At 41.3% G+C, this 17,153-nt stretch overlaps 2 protein-coding genes across 3 annotated transcripts in view; one reads left to right on the forward strand and one right to left on the reverse strand.

Moving 5' to 3' along the window:
- DENND6A (DENN domain containing 6A) overlaps window positions 1-17,153 on the forward strand; it is a 90,246-nt gene that overhangs the window by 61,283 nt on the left and 11,810 nt on the right. The gene's annotated exons all lie outside the window — the stretch shown is intronic.
- Window positions 1-17,153, reverse strand: part of PDE12 (phosphodiesterase 12) — a 101,375-nt gene that overhangs the window by 11,757 nt on the left and 72,465 nt on the right. The gene's annotated exons all lie outside the window — the stretch shown is intronic.

Genomic DNA, 17,153 nt, shown 5'->3' on the forward strand with positions numbered 1-17,153 from the left:
AATATCTAAAGTTATTTTCTAATAACTTCATAATGTGTTGATTTTAAAGATTATTCCTTCTGGTATTTATAGGTATATTTAAAACACTGTTTAATATTATGACTATTTTATAAGCTATCCCTTCTGGTATACACACATGTATAGGTGGAAGTATTAGGATCAGGGACATTTTAAATTATCTAATACTGGACTCAGCCTTACACTGAAATCCTTAGAAGTTTTATGAAATGGAGGAAAGAGGCTGGGCTTGGTGGCTCAGTCTGTAATCTCAGCACTTTGGGAGGCCAAGGTGAATGGATTACCTGAACCCACGGGTTCAGGACCCGCCCGGGCAACTTGGCAAGACCTTGTCTCTACAATAAATCAAAAAAAAATTAGCTGGGCATGGTAGTGCACACCTGTAGTTCCGGCTACTTGGAAGGCTGAAGAGGAAGGATCACCGGAGCCCAGTAGGTCGAGGCTGCGGTGGCTGGGAACGTGTCACTGCACTCCAGTCTGAGTGACAGTGAGACTCCAACTCAAAAAAAAAAAAAAAAAAAAAAATGGAGGCAAGAGCAAAGAGCTTGACCTTGACTGTCAGAGCTGTGTGCTATTAGGCAGAACAGCCTCTGTAAGCCTGAAATTCTTTGTCTGCTAGGATTAAACACAGTGCCTAATGCATGTCACTCTGTAAATATCATGGTCTTCTGCTATTCCATTAGTGTCCTGTTTGAGTACTAATGATAGTTCATAGAATAGCAGTTACTAGAGTCTTGGGTATGAGAAGATTATGATAAATTTTTAAAAATCTTAATCTTTACATTTATTTTCGTGGTTTGTTCCTACTTATCTAGACTATTTGATTAATTGCAAAACTTTTTATTTTCTCTTTCCAATGAGAGAAGGCTCTATATTGGGGATGTAGATAGAGAATTTTGCACAAAATCATTAGAGCAGCATGAATTGATATATCTAAGAAATCACTAAACTGTTTTCCAAAGTAGCTCACCATTTTACATTCTTACCAGCAGTGTGTGAGGGTACCTGTTTCTTAAAATCCTTGCCAAGATTTTAATGTCCATTTCATTATGGCCGTTTTAGTGTGTTTGAAATGAAGGTTTTAATTTGCTTTTCTCTAATGACTAAAGATGTTGAGCACATTTTCATTCTTATTATCACTCATGTATCTTTTTTGGAGAAATAGCTATTTACATCTTTTGCTATTCACATCTATTTTTTTGAGTTGGAGTCTCACTCTGTCGCTCAGGCTGGAGTGCAGTGGCACACCCACAGCCACTCCAGCGTCAACCTGCTGGGCTCCGGCAATCCTTCCACCTCAGCCTTCCAAGTAGCTGGAACTACAGATGTGTGCTACCACGCCTGGCTAATTTTTGATTTTTGATTGTAGGGACAAAGTCTCACCAAGTTGAGTTGCCCAGGCAACTCAGACCTGCGGGCTCAGGCAATCCATTCACCTTGGCCTCCCACAGTGCTAGGATTACAGGCTGAGCCACCGAGTCCAGCCTTCTTTTACTCATTTTTAAATTAGATTGTCTTATTATTGAGTTGTAAGAGGTCTTTATGTATTCTGGACACAAGTCTATTTTCAAATATGTGATTTGCAAATATTTTCTCACAGTATGTGGCTTCTCTTTTCATTTTCTTAATGGTTTCTTTGGAAATACAAAAGTTTTTAATTTTAGGGAAGTCTATTTTATCAATTTTGTTATTCCATAGTTTGGCCTTTTGGGATTGTATTGAAGAACTTTGTTGTCACAAAGATTTTCTCTTATTTTAAAAAACTTTATTGTGTTGGTGCTTACATTTACGTCTACGATCGACTATGAGTTAATTGTTGAGTATGATGTGAGGTGTAAGGGTCTAAAATAATATTCAGTTGTCCTCCCACCATTTCTGAAGACTGTCCTTTTTTCATTGAATTGTATTGGTACCTTTGTTGAAAATCAATTGACTATTAATAAGGGTATATTTCTGGACTCCTGTTTCTGTTCCACTAATGTATATGTCTGTCATTACATTAGTACCACATTGCTTTGATTACTGCCGTTTTTTTAATAAGTTTCAAAAATCAGAAAGTGTAAATCCTCCAACTTTATTCTTTTTTCAAAATCATTTTGGTTATTCTGAATCTTTTATGTTTTCAGTTTGTCAATTTTTGTTAAAAAAAAAAAAGCCAGGATCCAGATCTTCTTTAATTTTTCTCAGCAATGTTTTATGGTTTTCATTGTATAAGTCTTGCACTTCTTTCATTAAATTTATTTCTAAGTATTATATTCTTTTTGGTGCTATTATAAGTGGAATTGTGTATTTTGTTAAAAATACAAATTGTTTTTTAATATTGGTCTTGTAACTAGTTATACTAGCTTTTTATTTTTGATTATATAGGTTTTTTATGATGTAGGATCATGTTATGTACAAACAGAGTTTAACTTCTTCCTTTCTTATCTGTGTAGCATTTATTTTTCATTCATTAATTCTAATCTAATCTATCTAATGTTTACTTACCTACATGTGTTAGCTATAGCTTCCAGCACAATATTTAATAAAAGTTGGTGAGAGCTGACATCCTTGCTTTGTTCCTTATCTTAGGGAGACAGCATTCGGTATTTTACTATTAACTTTGATGTTAGCTGTAGTTTTTCCATAGATGTCCTTTATCAGGTTGAAGAAATTTCCTTCTGTTCCTAGTTTTTTGAGAACGTTTATTACCATCATTAATGTTTATCATGTTTATCAACATTGATAACCACCATTAATTGGTGGTAAATTGTGTCTCACCAAGTTGCCCAGATCATCGTGTGGTTTTGTCCTTTGTTAATAAAATATATTACGTTAGTTGATTTTTTGGAATGTTAAACCAACCTATAATTTCTTGGATAAGTCCATTTGGTCACAGTGTATAGTCCTTTTTTTATGTTTATGAAGATTTTTGCATTTGTATCTATGAGGGATACTGGTTTGTATTTCTTTTCTTGTGATGTCTTGCCAGATAATATTCTTGGTACTCTCAGAATATTCTTCAGGAAAGTGAAGTTGCCATTCAAAAATCGGACCTAGTACCAAAGGAGGGAAGAGGATAACTCTTGAATCTGTTTTTCAAAATGGGTGTGAAGGTGTGTGTAGGATATTAATTACTCTTTATTTTTAGCAGCATAACTTAGAGGAGAGATGCTGTGTTCTGTCTGATTATTGTTGCCACTGGTGTATTTGGAATATTTCATCTGTTATTGCCTTTTTTTCTTTCTTTTTTTTTTTTTCCCCTTTGAGTTGGGGTCTCACTCTGTCGCCCAGACTGGAATGCAGTGGCTTGATGCCAACTGATTGCAGCCTCGACCTCCTGGGCTCAAGCATTCTTTCTACCTCAGCCTCCTGAGTAGCTGAACAGGCATACACCACCACACCTGGCTAATTTTTGGATTTTTTGTAGAGACAGGATCTTGCTATGTTGCCTAAGCTGGTGTCAAACTCCTGGGTTCTAGCAGTTCTCCTGCCTTGGCCTCCCAAAGCTCTAAGATTACAGGCATTAGCCACCACACCCAGCCAGGTATCACTTTTTCTAAAGAACAGACAGTGTTGTATGGCAGCATATGCTTTATAGATCCTTAGCAGTCAGGATCTATAAAGGCAGATGTTGGGAAATGTCAGTGTCCTTATTTTGGTCCTTGATCAATTAGTAGAGGGAATAGGTTGTGGGCAAAGGCACCACGGGTGCTTCAGTGATTTGGGGCAAGGCCTGTAGTATCTGACTATTTCTGGGACTTAGTAGGTCTTATGTAATCACAGATTTTTTTTTTTTCCTAGAGTCTCACTCTGTCACCCAGGCTGGAGTGCATTGGCATGCTCACAGCCACCAAAGCCTCAACTTGCTGGGCTCAGGTGATCCCTCTACCTCAGTCTTCCATGTAGCTGGAACCACAGGTGTGCGCCACCACACCCAGCTATTTATTTTTTTTAAATTTACTGTAGAGATGAGGTCTCGCTAAGTTGCCCAGGCTGGTCTTGAACCCCTGGGCCCAGGCAGTCCTCTCACCTCTGCCTCCCAAAGTGCTGGGATTACAGGCGTGAGCCACTGTGCCTAGTCGTGATCATAGAGTTTTAACAGAAGTGAAGAATTTCATTAAATTTAGTGTGTTTATGATACCTTTGCTCATTATCTTTTAAAAATGTGTCTTATTTGTTTTTTATAGATAACATAAAATTGCCACTTTAACTTTCCTTCAGAGTAGAGGAAGGACTAAAACAAAACATAAACAAAAATTTACTATTTTAGATTTTCAAGAGTACAATTCATTGGCATTAAATAGATTCATAATGTTGTGCAGCCATCACCACTGTTCATTTCAGAAATGTTTCCATCATCCCAAACAGAAGCTTTGATCCATTAAACAATATATTCCTTCTTCCTTCCAGTCCCTGGGAACCTCTGTTCTAGTTTCTGTCTTTATGAATTAAACTATTCTATATGTACTTTATACTAAGTGAAATTATACAATATTTGTCTTTGGTGTCTGGCTTATTTTGTTCTGCATAATGTGTCCAAGGTTTCACCATGTTTAGCATGAATTAGAATTTTATTAAAATTGTGATAAAATACATATAACACAAAATTTACCATCTCAACCATTTTTAAGTAAACAATTCAGTGGCATTAAGTATATTCACATTGTTATGAATGTGCTTACATCACCATCCATCCACAGAACTCTTCATCTTGCAAAATTGAAACTGTATCTATTAATCAGTAATTCCCTGATTTCTCCCTTCTCCATCCTTGGCAATCCATTATTCTAATTTCTGCCTATGACTTTGACTTCTTTAGGTATCTTAGGTAAGTGGAATCCTATCATACCTATCCTTTTGTGATGGACTTATTTCATTTAGCATAATGCTCAAAATCCAGCCATGTTGCAGCATGTGTTTTAATTTCCTTCCTTTTTATTTAATTTAATTTAATTTATTATTATTTTTTTTTGAGTTGGAGTCTCACTCTGTCACCCAGACTGGAGTGCAGTGGCCGCTCCCGGCCACCGCAGCCTCAACCTACTGGGCTCCGGTGATCCTTCCGCCTCAGCCTTCCAAGTAGCTGGAACTATAGGCGCGTGCTACCACACCCGGCCAATTTTTTTTATTTATTGTAGAGATGAGGTCTCGCCAAGTTGCCCAGGTGGGTCTCGAACCCATGGGCTCAGGCAATCCACTCACCTCAGCCTCCCAAAGCGCGGGATTACAGGCTGAGCCACCAAGCCTGGCTATTCTTCCTTTTTAAAGTATAGAATAATACCCCATTGTATTATTTACTATGTTTATCCACTAATATGTTGATGGACACTTGAGTTGCTTTCACCTTTTGGACATTGCAAATAATGCTTCTTGTACTATATAATATTGTTAAAATGTTAAAATATATACTTCCTTTGTGTATATATCCAGCAGTGGAATTGCTAGATAATACGGTAATTCTGTTTAATTTTTTGAGGAACTGCCATGCTGTTTTCATTTTATATTCCCATCAGCAGTGTTAAAGTGTTCCAATTTCTCTACCTCCTTGCTTACACTTATTATTTTCTGATTTTTTAATAGGAGCCATTCTAATGGGTGTGAGTTAGTATCTCGTTGTGGTTTTCATTTACATTTCTCTAGTGATTACTAATGTTTAGTATCTTTTTATGTCCTTGTTGGCCATTTGTATATTTTATTTGGAGAAGCCTATTCTTTATCCGTTTTTCATTGCTTTGGGTTTTTTTCGTTGTAGGAGTTTTTTTTAATCTAATCTGGATGCTAATCCCTATGCTTTGTAAATATATTCTCTCATTTTGTGGGGTGTCTTTTTACTCTCTCTTTTTCTTTTTTTTTTTTTTTTTGAGTTGGGGTCTCACTGTGTCACCCAGGCTGGAACACAGTGACACAGTCATGGGTCACTGCAGCCTCTATCTCCTGGGATCAGGCAATCCTCCTACTTCAGTCTCTAGAGTAGTTAGGACTATAGGTATGAGCTACTGCAACTGGCTAATTTTTGGATTTTTGTAGAGACAAGGTCTCGCTATGTTGCTTAAGCTTGTCTTAAACTCCTGGATTCAAGCAATCCTCCCACTTTGGCCTCCCAAAGTGCTGGGATTACAGGTGTGAGCCACCACATCTGGCCAGACTTTTTATTCTCTTGATGGTGTCATTGATGCACAGGTTTAAAACCTTGGTGAAGTCTTATTATCTGTTTTTTTTCTTTTATTGTGCTTTTGGTGTCAGTCATTAAATCCCTCTTTTAATTTATGAGTGCTTATTATGTATCTTGGGTATTTTTCTGCTCGTTGAGCTCAAGACCAGGCCCACTGCATATAATGCACAATTTGTGCAACACAAAACTCTGCTCAGGATTCTGGTTTTGCAAATTCAAAACAGCTGGGCTCGGTGGCTCAGCCTGTAATCCCGCGCTTTGGGAGGCTGAGGTAAGTGGATTACCTGAGCCGGTGGGTTCGAGACCCACCTGGGCAACTTGGCGAGACCTCATCTCTACAATAAATCAAAAATTAACCAGGTGTGGTAACACACGCCTGCAGTTCCAGCTACTTGGAAGGCTGAGGCAGAAGGATCGCCGGAGCCCAGCAGGTCGAGGCTGCGGTAACCGGGAGCGGCCACTGCACTCCAGTCTGGGTGACAGAGTGAGACTCCAACTCGAAAAAAAAAAAAAAATTCAAAACAATCTGAAATAGTCAGTAAGATGACAGAAAAAGCATCTTTTGTAGGACTAGGGAGAAGGCACTGCAGAATTGAGATTTTGCTCTCCTGGGTCTAGAAGTTTATAGCTTTACCAGAAACATATTTTGTTATAACTCTGCAGAGGAATCATCCCTCCTAATGTAAATGGATTGCTTCTTCTGGACTGTACATAATTTTAGTTTACCCACATCCCATTAACTGCAGAAATGTCATGTTAGGATAATGATACTGAACAGATGTTTCTCAAAGAGAAAATAAATTTACTGGTTTATATAAGATTAAATTATAAACTGATAATTCCTGACCAGGAGCTGGTTTTGGTGTTTTTATGACAAGAGAGCTAAAATATTTGGCCTAAGTCTGAAGATTATTGTGAAGATATTCAGAGGTGCAATGGTGATGACTTTTAATTTAATAAAGTTAAAATCCCTCTCAAGTGTGCATTGTATATAAGAGATATTGAATAAGTACTTTTTTTTTTTGAGTCAGGAAATCTCTATGTCACTTAGACTGAAAGGCAGTGGCACGATCACAACCCACTACAGCCTCGATGTTATGGCTCAGGTGATGCTTCCTGAGTAACTTAGAACTACAGGAACATGCCATCATGGCCAGCTAAGTTTTTTATTTTTGTAGAGATGAGGTCTCAGTGTGTTGCCTAGGCTGGCCTCAAGCTCCTGGGCTCAAGCAGTCCTCTCACCTTGGCCTCTCAAGTGGTAGGATTACAGGCATGAGCCACTGTATGTGGCCTGAATAAATACATTTAAATTTTTAAAACTATCTATAATATAGGACTTAAGTTTGTTTTTTCCAGAACCATCTGATACCTGTTTTATTTTTTTTGTAACAGACAATATATCCTTGTGACGAATTTTCTTTATATGTATATTACATGCTACAGCAAGAGAATTATGATGGCTAAGATTAAAATCCAGTATGGATCTTAAATCTGATAGGGTCCACTGAATGAGAGAGGAATTGTATGAGTGATGATTGCTGTACACATTGTATTTTTGTCACTTCCTCTTTTAAAAATCTGTATGGATCACTACATATCTTCATTTTTACCATGTACTTATTGAATGGAAAGAAAATATGAAACCTGCTGAATTATTCTTCTTCCTGATATTCAGTTCCTTTGCACAGTAAGTTTCAGCAGATAATATGTTGTGATAAACAGCATTGGTTGACAGAGGAGCTGCAAATCCTTTGTGGCTTAGAGTAGAAGGAAATAAAATAAGCACATAAGTACTTACACTTATTCAAATAATTGTGGCTTTGACACCTTATATTCCTGGATTCTTAGAATCTTGACAGATAAATGACTTAAATTTAGTTATTTATATTGTTAAATATGTATTAATTCTGTACTCGTTAAGGTAGAAAGCATTTTACAGTCTTGTGATGACAAGCTACCCTGAACGGTGGAAAGCAATCCATAAGATAAGATTCCAGATGAGAGGCATTCTCACAGGAATTAGTACTTGGGAATAGGCAGAACAAGTTGACAAAGTGAAAACTGTGGGCTAGTGAATAAAAAAACATTTCAGAAACCTGAGTTTTTCTGGACTCTCTTTTTCTCTCAGTGTCCAAAAGCCTATTGGTTTTATCTCTTAACAGAGCTCTAGTAGATCCTTCTCTTTCCCTCCACATGTGCCTTGCTTCTGGTTCTGTTTCTGTCTAGGAGCAATACTCTATCATGCATACATTTTGTCCTCTAGACGTATGTCTTTTACACTTTAAACTCTGCAACACAGGAGGCCCCTCTCAGGAGCCCTGTCCATCTGGTGGCTTGAATCTGTGGTTGTAGCATACACTATCACCACCAGGAGGCAGTGAGTATGTTAACATGTAGATTTGATCATGTCATCTTACTCCTCATTCACTGTTCCTTATGGGCCCATGCTTGCTTGCTTTCTTTTATTTTTTTTTTTGAGTTGGAGTCTCACTCTGTCGCCCAGACTGGAGTGCAGTGGCCGCTCCCGGCCACCGCAGCCTCGACCTGCTGGGTTCCGGTGATCATTCCGCCTCAGCCTTCCGAGTAGCCGGAACTACAGACGTGCACTACCATGCCCGCCGGCTAATTTTTGATTTATTGTGGAGATGAGGTCTCGCCAAGTTACCCAGGCGGGTCTCGAACCCGCGGGCTCAGGCAATGCACTCACCTCAGCCTCCCAAAGGCACGGATTACAGGCTGAGCCACAGAGCCCAGCTGGGCCCATGCTTTCAAACCTCTCAGTTACCTTATATGTCAGACATCTTTATAGCGCCTCTTGATCTAACTCTTAAATACCTCTTTAGTTTCATCTCCTGCCCATCTTAGCGTGAGGTGGGGACCCCCCCTCCAAAAAAGGGAATGTATTTGTAAATATTGTATATTTATTCTTATACATTTAAACGTCAGTCACCTTCAAAATACTCTCCATTTGATACGATACGCCTATCGAGATGCTTTTCCACTGCTCAAAACAGTTTTTGAACCCAACAATTTTGATGCCTTTTATTGCTTCTGCCATTTTTTGTTTCACCTCTTCCACATCAGCAAAATATTTCCCTTTAAGGACTTTTTTCATCCGGGGGAAAAAAAAATAGGGAGAGTGGAACACAGAGGTTATTCTAGGCTTTGGTCAAAAACTGCTGAACACTCAGTGTGGTTTAGGTGGGTTCATTGTCATGGTGGAAGAATCAGTTACCTATTTGCTACAACTCAGGACGTTTCTTCTTCAAATTGAGATGCAACTTTCTCAAAACTTACAGATAAAAACTGATGGGAGCCGGGCTCGGTGGCTCAGCCTGTAATCCTGCGCTTTGGGAGGCTGAGATGAGTGGATTGCCTGAGCCCGCGGATTCGAGACCCACTTGGGCAACTTGGCAAGACCTCATCTCTACAATAAATCAAAAACTAGCCGGGTGTGGTAGCGCGTGCCTGTAGTTCCAGCTACTTGGAAGGCTGAGGCGGAAGGATCGCCGGAGCCCAGCAGGTCGAGGCTGCACGGGAGTGGCCACTGCACTCCAGTCTGGACGACAGTGAGACTCCAACTCAAAAACAACAACAACAGCAACAAAAGCTGATGGGTTCCCAGAACACTTACATAGCAGGGGAAGCCTGTACAAACCTGTCCTCCAAAAGATAATTCCTGGGTTATTTTGATCCCCCCTCATACTCTGCATTTCTGCTGTTACAGTGAAGTGGTTGAGAGTAACAGCTCAGCCGGGCTCAGTGGCTGAGGCGAGCTCAGTGGCTCAACCTGTTATCTCGCGCTTTGGGAGGCTGAGGTGAGTGGATTGCATGAGCCCGCAGGTTCAAGACCCGCCTGGGTAACTTCGCGAGACCTCGTCTCTACAGTAAATAAAAAATTAGCCAGGCGTGGTAGCGCGCACCTGTAGTTCCAGCTACTTGGAAGGCTGAGGTGGAAGGATCACCGGAGCCCAGCAGGTCGAGGCTGCGGTGGCCGGGAGTGGCCACTGCACTCCAGTCTGGGCAACAGAGTGAGACTCCAACTCAAAAAAAAAAAGAGAGTATCAGCTCTGAAGTTAGATTGTCCTATTTAATATCCTGGCTTAACTATGTTATCTGTGTGTGCTTGGACAAGATATTCTTCTGTGTCTAGCTGTGACAGAGCTAACCACCTTGTTAATAAGACACTCATTAATCAGAATGGATGATGGCAGTAACCAGCTGGTCATACCAGGTGAATATCAGTTTTGTCCTTGTATCCCTGGAATAAAACTCACTTGGTCGTGATGGATAGTTTTTTTGCTATGTTGTTAAATTCTATTTGCTGGTATTTTGTTCAGAATTTCTGCATCTATATTCATCAGGGAAATAGATCTTTAGTTTTCTTTTTTTGTTGTGTCCTTACCTGATTTTGATATCAGTATGATAATGGTTTCATGGAATGAGTTAATGAGGAGTCCTCCTCGATTTTCTGGAATAATTTCAGTAGGATTTGTACCAGCTCTTCTTTGTACATCTGAGAAGATTTTGCTGTGAGTCCACCTGGCCCTGGGCTTTTTTTGGTGGGAGATTTTTTAAATTACTGATTCAATTTCAATTGCTTGTTACTGATCTATTCAGGGTATCTATTTCTTCCTAGTTCAGTCTTGGGAAGTTGTATGTTCCCAGGAATTTTTTTTTTTTTTTTTTGAGTTGGAGTCTCACTCTGTCACCCAGACTGGAGTGCAGTGGCCGCTCCCAGCCACCACAGCCTCGACCTGCTGGGCTCCGGCGATCCTTCTGCCTTAGCCTTCCGAGTAGCTGGAATGACAGGCGCGCGCTACCATGCCTGGCTCGTTTTTAATTTATTGTAGAGATGAGGTCTCGCCAAGTTGCCCAGGCGGGTCTCGAACCCGCAGGCTCAGGCAATCCACTCACCTCAGCCTCCCAAAGGCGCGGGATTACAGGCTGAGCCACCGAGCCTGGCTTGTTCCCAGGAATTTATCTATTTCCCCTAAGTTTTCCAGTTTGTTACCATAGAGGTGTTCATAGTAATCTCTTATAATCTTTTTTACTTCTGTGGCATCAGTTATTATGCTACCTGTGATTTTTTATTTAATTAGTTTGAGTCTTCTCTCTTTTTTTCTTGTTTAGCCTAGCTAGTGTTCTTTCAATTTTGTTTATCCTTTTAAAGAACCAGTTTTTTGATTCATTGATCCTTTGCCTCTTTTTTCAGGGGGGACCTCAATTTCATTTAGTTCTACTCTGACCCTTGTTATATTTTCTTCTGCTAGCTTTAGGTTTAGATTGTTCTTGTTATTCTAGTTCCTTGAGGTTCAAAGTTAAGCTGTTGATTTCTGATCTCTTATATTTTTGATGTAGCATTTATTGCCATACATTTTACTCTCAGAATTGCCTTTGCTATATACCAGAGGTTTTGGTATAGTGTCACTATTTTTGTTTCAATGAATTTATGCCTAATTTCATTGTTTACCCAAAGGTCATTCAAGGCAAGTTGTTCAGTTTCCACATAGTGGTGTAGTTTTGGGAACTCCTCTTAGTGTTGATTTCTAATTTTATTCCACTGTGGTTTGAAAAGATGCTTGATAAACTTTTGATGTTTTTAAATGTATTAAGAGCTGCCTTATGGCCAAGTATATGGTCTATTTTGCAAACTGTTCCATATAAAGGTGAGAAGAGTGTATATCCTGCAGGTGTTGAGTGGAAAGTTCTGTAGATGTCTGTTAGGTCTATTTGGTCTATAGTCCACTTTAAGTCCAGTGTTATTTTGTTAATTTTCAGTGATCTGCCTAGTGATGTCAGTAGGGGATTGAATTCACCCACTGTTATGGTATTGCTATTGATATGCTTTCTATGGTCAAGTAGTGTTTGCATCATAAATTTGGGTGTTCTGGTCTTCTATGTGTTTATGTTTTGTTTTTTGTTTGTTTGTTTGTTTGTTTTTGAGTTGGAGTCTCACTCTGTCGCCCAGACTGGAGTGCAGTGGCCGCTCCCGGCCACCGCAGCCTCGACCTGCCGGGCTCCGGCGATCCTTCCGCCTCAGCCTTCCGAGTAGCCGGAATTACAGGCATGTGCTATGACGCCCAGCTAATTTTTTGATTTATTGTAGAGATGAGGTCTCGCTGCCCAGGTGGGTCTCGAACCCGTGGGCTCAGGCAATCCACTCACCTCAGCCTCCCAAAGGCGTGGGATTACAGGCTGAGCCACCGAGCCCGGCTGTGTATATGTTTTAAGATAGTTAAGTCATCTTGTTGAATTGCATCCTTTATCATTATATAATGCCCTTCTTTGCCTCTTTTTACTGTTTTTGGTTTAAAGTCTGAGCTATCTAATACAAGGATGGCTACTCCCACTCATTTTTGTTTTCCATTTGCCTGATATATCTGTTTCTACCCATTTACTTTGAGTCTATGACTGTCTTTGTCCAGTAGGTGGGTCTCTTGTAGGCAACATATAGTTAGGTCTTGTTTTCTTTTTTGTTTTTTTGTTGGTTTTGTTTTGTTTGAGTTGAATTCTTATTCTGTCACCCAGGCTGGAGTACAGCAGCACACTCACGGCTACTGAAGCCTCAACCTGATAGACTCAGGGGATCTTTCTGCCTTAGCCTTCCAAGTACTACATGCATGCACCACCATACCCGGCTAATTTTTTTATTTATTGTAGAAAGGTCTCACCATGTTGCTCAGGCTGGTCTTGAACCCCTGAGCTCAGACAGTCCTCTTGCTTCCACCTCCCAAAGTGCTGGGATTACAGGTGTGAGCCTCTGTGCCAGGCCTGGGTCTTGTTTGTGGTGGTGGTGTTTTTTTTTTTATCTAGTTTGCCACTCTGATTTTTTTTTTTTGAGTTGGGGTCTCACTCTGTCCCAGGCTGGGGTCATGACTTACCCCAGCCTTGACTCCCTAGGCTCAGGCAGTCCTTCTGCCTCAGTCTCCTGAGGAGCTGAGACTGTAACCACGTGCCACCACATCCAGCTAATTTTTTATTTTTTTGTGGAGATAGGGTCCTGCTATGTTGCCCTGGCTTGTCTCAAACTCCTAGGTTCAAGCAGTCCTCCTGCTTCGGCCTCCCAAATTGCTAGGATTGCAGGTATAAGACCCTATACCTGGCTTCTGATTCAGTGGGAGTTTAGACCATTTATGTTTAGGGTTAATATTTATATGTGAGGTTTTGCTCCTGCCATAGTGTTGTAAGCTAGCTGACTTGAGGGTATGTACTTGCTTTATAGGCTCTGTTAGTTTGTACTTATATAACCTTTTGTGATAGTGAAAGTCATCATTTTGTTTCCAATTTGTTTCAGAACTCCTTTGAGCATCTTTTATAGAGCTGTTTTAGTGGCACCAGGTTCCCTTGGTGTGTGTTTGTTGGGGAAGTATTTTCTTTCTCCTTCATTTATGAAGTTTAGTTTGGCTGGATATAAGGTTTTTGGCTAGATTTATTTTTCTTTAAGGAGGTTGAAAATTCTCTTCTGGCTTGTAGGATTTCTGCTGAGAAGTCTGTTATTAGTCTAATGTCCCTTCCTTTATAAGTGATTTGGAGCTTTTCTCTTTCTGCTTATAGGATATTTTCTTTCATGTTGACTTTGGAGAATCTGACACCAATATGCCTTGGTGAGGTTCTTCTTGTGATATATCTTGCAAGAGTTCATTGGGCTTCTTGTATCTGGATGTCTAGGTCTCTCTCAAGACTGGGAAAGTTTTCTTAAATTATTTCCTTATATATATTTTGCATACTTTTTACTTTAACTTTTTCTCCCCCTGGGATGCCTATGATTTGTAGGTTTGGTCAGTTTACATAGTCCCGTATTCCTCATGGACTTTGCCCATTCTTCTGAGTTCTTTTTTCTTCTTCTGTCCAAGTGGGCTAGTTTGAATGACCTGTGTTCCATCGCTAAGATTCTTTCTTCTACTAGGTCTAGTCTACTGCTATAGCTTTTGTACTGTGTTTTGCATCTCCTCCTCTGAGTTTTCTAGTTCAATCTGTTTTTTTTTTTAATGTCAGTCTCTCTTTTCACTTTCTGAATTGTGCTGCTAGTTTCTTTGTATTGGTTATCAGCTTTAGCTTGCATCTCATTGAGCTTCTTTATCAGCAATATTCTGAATTTGTTATCTGACATTTCAGAGATTTCATTTTGGTTAAGTTCTGTTGTTGAAGAATTGGTGTGACCCTTTGACAGGGTAACACTATGTTTTTTATACTTTCGGAGTTGTTACTCTGGTTCTTTCTCACCTGGATGAACTATGGTGGCTAATCTCTATGCGTTTCTTTGATATAGATAGCCTGTGTTTGTAGGCTTTCCCAAGTCTTGGTTGTATAGTAAGTCCCCTACATACAAACAAGTTCCATTCCAAGAGCATATTCATAAGTCCAGTTTGTTCATAAGTCCAAAAGTTAGCCTAGATAACCACTAATGCAATTGACTGTACAGTACTCTACTGTAATAGGTTTATAATACTTTTCATATAAATAATACATTAAAAAACACAAAAAATAAAACGTTTTACCTTAAAAAAGTACAGTACATCATTATCACTTGGTGCTTCATAGCAGTACCAGCTATATTACCGCTGCTTTTACGCTTGCTTTCAGACATCCTGGACTTGAAATAAAGAGACTATGACTGTATACAGTACTGTACAGCAAAGTACACAAAAGCACAACCACACTCCTTGCTCTGCTCCAGCTGTGGGAAGCTTCTCCTATGACAATATATGCCAGAACATGAACTAACTTATGTGATTAGACATGTGAACACGTTTGCATCTTTGAAAGTCTGCAACTTGAAGGTTCATATGAAGGGGACTTACTATAATAGTGATGTAGTGAGGGTGTCAGCTGGCTCACTGCCTCCTGTGAGGGTGGAGCGGTGGGGGTTTCAGGAGGCTTAACTTGGTCCTTGATGGTATGCTGGTGTCAGCAAGTTACTGGTTGTGGTGCATTGGTCAACTTCCTGGCCAGCAGGTGGCGCCTCTGGGTAATAACTGGCTACTGTCATTGTGGATGGGTGTTTACTTGATCTTTGTTGGAAGAAGCGCTGGGCTGACTCAGCAGTGAGCTGGTCTGTAGAGTACACTGTGGTCTGTGCTTTCATTTCAGCCCTTGGGAGGGGAGAACCAAGATGCGTGGGGCCAAGCTAGGCAGGCCCACCTACCTGATATCAGGCACAGGTACCCACACCAAGTCTGAATCTGGTATGTAGCCTCCAAGTGCCCAGAGTTATACTTCCGTGAGATGTTAGGATGCCTCTGCTGCTCAGGAGAGGGAGGGCAACCTAAACTTATCTAGAAGAGCAGGAGCTCCAGGTACCTGGGGGGTCTGGACATTGAGCAGAGAGAGCACCCCAGCACCAAGAACTCTACCCCTGAGGGGAGGCGTGGCTCAGGCTTCTACTTCAGGTGATTGCATGTGTTAGGGCATGGAGCACAGGTGGCCTCATTGCACAGGGATGGCTGCCCAGGAAGGGTGAGGCTGCTGGGGGGCACACTTCCCCAGCAGACTAGAGGGGCAGGCTGTTGGCCCCTACAGTGACACCTGCAGTCCAGATCTGGGTCACAGAGTTGACCTTGGCTTCAGGCCTCACTACCTGAGAGAACCAAGGGATCAGAAACTCTCCTGCTTCTCAGGTTGCTGATTCAAGTGCAGAGGGGTGAGATCCCTTCTGTTGGTCTCCTGCCACTTAGACCGTTTTCTCAGTTGTGTAGGAGTGGGAGCCTTCCTTTTTTTCTTCAGTATTGCTGGGGCTTGCTACCCCAACTACTCCTAGAAGGAAGGCTGAGGTTCTTAACAGTGATGCTTGCTAAAGAGTTCCAGGTTGCAAAACTGACACTGGCTGCAGGACCTACTGTTCGTGAGAAACTGTGGCTACAGCAACTCTCCTACTCAGGATGCAGGTTCCAGAGCATGAGAGAGGGGGACCCTGCTCAGCTCCTGTCGTTTAGGCTGTTATTCTGTATGTTCCTTGGTATTGCTAGGGCCCCTTGCTGCAACTGCCTGAGGGTTGTGGCAGGGTGGGAAGTCCAGGCAGTAATACACTGAGATCAATTCTAGGTCACAGATCTAACCCTAGCAGCATATCTCTTTTTCTGGGAGTAAAACACAGCTTTAGGGGGTGTCCCTTGCTGCTCCCAGCCTGTGGCTAGACTGAGCCCAGATCCAGCTCCAAACCCTGGGGCCATCTCCACATTCCTTGCCCTGTTCCAGCTGTGGGAAGCTTCTCCTGTTCTCCAGAGCGAGCAGCCTTGTCTCTGGGCAGAAACTAAAATGCCCGCAATTATCCCTATTGCTGAGACATGGGACCCATATTTAAAATGGTGCCTTTCTCACCAACCTGGATTTAGGAGAATACCTATGACTTTACTGGATGTCTTTCCTTCTCACCAACTCTCGGCCTCCCCTGAGACAGCTCTGAGGCTCAGGAGAAATGGAATGTTCCCCCCTGGCCTGGGTTTAGCAGATCCCTGATTGGAAGGTGCATCTTAGAGGGGAGTTTTCAGACTGACCTGTGTTCTAAGGTCATACTCACTTTTCTCTCCAATGCATGTCACAGAGGCTATTTACACGTCTTCTCCTCTCTGAGATTTGGGGGTACTTTGCTGTTATGATGAATATTCATTTTCCTTCTTGAAGTTTACCATGTTGGTCTTTGCACACTATTTCACAGTGTTTCAATGGGTTGGGCAGGCTTGAAAGCCTCTAATCTAGCCGGGCTCAGTGGCTTAGCCTGTAATCCCACGCTTTGGGAGGCTGAGGTGAGTGGATTGCCTGAGCCTGTGAGTTCGAGACCCGCCTGGGCAACTTGGTAAGATCTCATCTCTAAAATAAACCAAAAAATTAGCCGGGCGTGGTAGCGTGCGCCTGTAGTTCCAGCCACTTGGATGGCTGAGACGGAAGGATCGCCGGAGCCCAGCAGGTTGAGCCTATGGTGGCTGGGAGCGGCCACTGCACTCCAGTCTGGGCAACAGAGTGAGACTCCAACTCAAAAAAA

The sequence above is a fragment of the Carlito syrichta genome, unplaced genomic scaffold (genome assembly GCF_000164805.1).
Source record: "Carlito syrichta isolate Samal-C Ts95f unplaced genomic scaffold, Tarsius_syrichta-2.0.1 Scaffold111536, whole genome shotgun sequence".
NCBI classification, from domain to species: Eukaryota; Metazoa; Chordata; class Mammalia; order Primates; family Tarsiidae; genus Carlito; species Carlito syrichta.